The sequence below is a fragment of the Danio aesculapii genome, chromosome 13 (assembly GCF_903798145.1).
Source record: "Danio aesculapii chromosome 13, fDanAes4.1, whole genome shotgun sequence".
NCBI classification, from domain to species: Eukaryota; Metazoa; Chordata; class Actinopteri; order Cypriniformes; family Danionidae; genus Danio; species Danio aesculapii.
The window spans coordinates 23,782,785-23,786,569 of record NC_079447.1 but is presented as its reverse complement, the minus strand read 5'-3'; positions in this window follow the sequence as shown (position 1 = coordinate 23,786,569).

Sequence of the window (3,785 nt, the reverse complement as noted above, 5' to 3'; positions counted from 1 at the left end):
CCTAATAAAGCAAAGCAGTTACAGCAGGCCAGACAGCACACTATTGAACAGAGCTATGTCGGTGTCCTTCTAAGGGTGTTTGTTTCAGATTGAGGAGAGCTGAGGCAGGTGCTAAAGCCTAATCCAATGACACAAGCCTTAACCCCCAGTGCATTTTTAGAAGCCCAGCTTTGCTGTATGGTAATTACTGGCCACTAGAGGGGTTCACGAGCAGCACACCTGAACTGATATGACAGGTTACACACCATCTTAGTTGTAGTACTACTGAAATCCCACATTCAGAATGCTGGAAATCTATAGTGGCTGACTCAGAGAGAAAAAAAACTGACAGGACAAAAATCAGCAAAATAAATAAATAAATAAATAAAAATACATAGCAACAACAAAGCTATTTACTATTGAAGTCAAGATTATTAATTAGACTGAAATTGTAAATTCTTTTTTCAAATATTTCACAGTTTGTACTGAATTTTTGATTAAATAAATGCAGCTTTAGTGAGCAGGATTAGCTTATTTTAAAATATTTATATATTTATACATTAAATATCCTATACTGATCCTAAACTTTAAATATAGTATTGTTAAATATTGTGTGTATATTAAGGTCAATGTTATTAGTTAGATCAATGTTATTAGCTCCCTCTAGAAATATTTTTCTTCTCTGATTGGCTACAGAACAAACCACTGTTATCCAATAACTTGTCTATTAATCCTAAGTTACCATAATAACACAGTTAAGTCCTTAAATGGCACTTTAAGATGAATACTAGCATTTTAAAAATCAGAGAATAGTATGCACTGTCATCATGGCAAAGACAAAAGAAATAAAAAAAAATGTGTTATGTATAATCTTAATAATAAATAATCTTTTCTACATTAAGCAGCCTTTGGGAAATGATTGCATTGCATTTTTTAGAGGGTTAATCATTTAAACTTAAACATATACATGCATTTAAAAGCCATTTTATTTGGTTACACCTTGTTTGTACCAGGTTGGACCCTCCCTTTGTCTTCAAAACTGCCTTAATTCTAAAAGTTTGCTCCATACTGTCATAAAAGCAATACACAGTTGCTGCATATTTGTCTTTTGGACTTTTGGGTTCAGTGAACTCATTGTCATTGAGAAAACACCGTGAGATGATTTGAGCCTCCTCGTAACATTGCACATGCTGAACTTAGCATCACCAGTACAATGGACAATTCTCAGGCAGGCTGTGGTTTTAAACAATGCTCACTTGGCACTAAAGAGGTCAAGAAATGATTCCTCAAACCATTGAGCTATCAGTAGCCTGAACTAATGATATGAGGCAGGATTGATTCATGCTTTCACGTCAAACTCTGAATCAAATATCCACACATTGCAGCAGACATCTGGGCTCATCAGACCAGACAACCTTTTTCTGGCCTTCGACTGTCCAAATTTGTTGAGTCTGTGTGAATTGTAGTGGCAGTTTGCTGTCGCTATAGACAGAAGTATCGCCGGTGTGCTCTTCTTCTGCTGTAGCTCATCTGCTTCAAGGTTTGATGTGTTGTGGGTTCAGAAATGCTCTTCTACAGACCTTGCGATTGTTCAAAGCAGTAAAGAATAAAACAAAGTCTATTAAATTATAAATGGCTTTGAATGTAATTGCAAGTTCTTATAAATTATGAATTAAGTAAATAAATATTATAAAATAAATATTACAAGATAAATATTACTAAATAAATATTGTTAAATAAATATTAAATGAATAAAAAATACATGCAGTTAATTACAATTAATACATTTAAATAAATAAAAATAAGATTAATATTATTAAATAAATATTAAATAGGTAAATAAGTAACTAAATAAATAGATAAATAAATAAATAAATAAATAAATAAATAAATAAATAAATAAATAAATAAATAAGTAACTAAATAAATAAATAAATAAATAAATAAATAAATAAATAAATAAATAAATACATACATACATACATACATACATACATACCATACATGCATGCATGCATGCATTCAGACATACATACAAATTATTTATTTGGAAATCTAATTATAGAAGTGTGAGTAGACTCCAATGACATTTTTATAATTAATGTATAATTATCCAAGCGCTAAAATATTTTGTAGATTAAAAACAAACAAACAAAAAAACATCAAATAGATGAATAGATGAGCATGGATAAAAACCAGCCTTGTTATTACTGACTACTAAAAGACCACATGTCAGTTGTAAAATCTTAGATCCAGTTGCCATATAGAAATAAAACTGTTTTCATATGACTTCTTGCTCAGATGAGCAGCTGTGCGGATCACAAACCGAAACACCTGCCAATTTACCTTCATCTACATTTGTGAGTGTGGCTTTGCTTTCAGGTTTAATTTGTTTGGAACAGGCAGATGGCAGGCAAGCAGATTAACCTACAATAATCCTTCATCATCATGTAGTGCTCAGAGCCAGTCTACAGGGACACACAAACCAGAAACATCTCCGAGCAGCACAGAAAACACTGAAATCTGGCCACATCGCGACATATTGATAACATTAAGATGATGATGATCAGAATTCTTCCTTGATGATGCTTATTATTAACTGATTTGTTGCATTTACATTGCATTGTATACATTATTAAATTCTAAGCAATTACTATGATTTTGATCAATTATATAAAATGAATAGAATTTTTTTTAATCTGAGAAAAAAATGTAAAAGCAAGACAAAAATCCAGTATTTTGAAAGATTAACCCTGAAAACGTCTTGTATATGGTGGTCATGTGCGTCAGTCATACATCAGCAGTGTGGATTATGTGACAGAATAGAAACCTTGAATGGCAGACAGATTTGCCATTTATGAAAAATATTATCATCTTCTTAAATCTGTTTCTGACGTGAATATAAAAGGTCTTAGATATCGCATTTATTGTGATTATCCTGGCATGGTCTAAAATAGGACATGCAAAAAAAAAAAATGCAAAACAGAAAGAAACCTCAAATGACATTCTGAGTCTGCGTCATTTTTAATGATAGCGGTGTGAATTCATACATTAAATATATTTTTAACATCTTGATATATGAAAATATGACATTAAATGGTTTTTAAAAACATTATATGAAATAATATTATATGCATCTATGTATGTTTGAATATACATATGAATGTGTGTACTGATTTATTATTAATACATTATATTAGATAATTTCTGATATTCGGAAAGGTCACAGTTATGAAAACGCATGTGTGACCACTGGGACACTTTATATTTCATTAACCCCAGTTTCAATACTGTGTAGCTATAAAGATCTGAAATCTTCAATCCACATGTTAGAATGTTACTGCTTGGATTACAAATAAGCTTTGGATTGGATGTAAAGTCTGGGGCATCAGCATATTTGGGTCATATTAATCTTCTTGCAAACTTCAGTTCATTTGAAAATTTATTACGTATTATAGCTCAGTGTTTAAGCTTTTACATGGTCGACCGACCCAATCATTATCTTTTTTCACGTTTCTCCTATTTCCAAAATGCTCTAAGAGATGTAAACAAACATGGCCCTTGTATTTAAGCTATATAAATAAAGTTGCAGGAGAAGATGAAGTATCAGAAATATGCACTGTATGTAAAAAAGTAGGAGACAACCGGAATGATCAGTTTCTCTGGATTACCGGATTCATTAGGTATGGATTTGAGTAAAATATTAATATTTGCTTTATTTTATAAAGGTTTGATAACATTTCTTTCTAATTTAAAATAAAAATATTATAATTTAGAGCACCAAAAATGTCAAATGGCCAGAATAA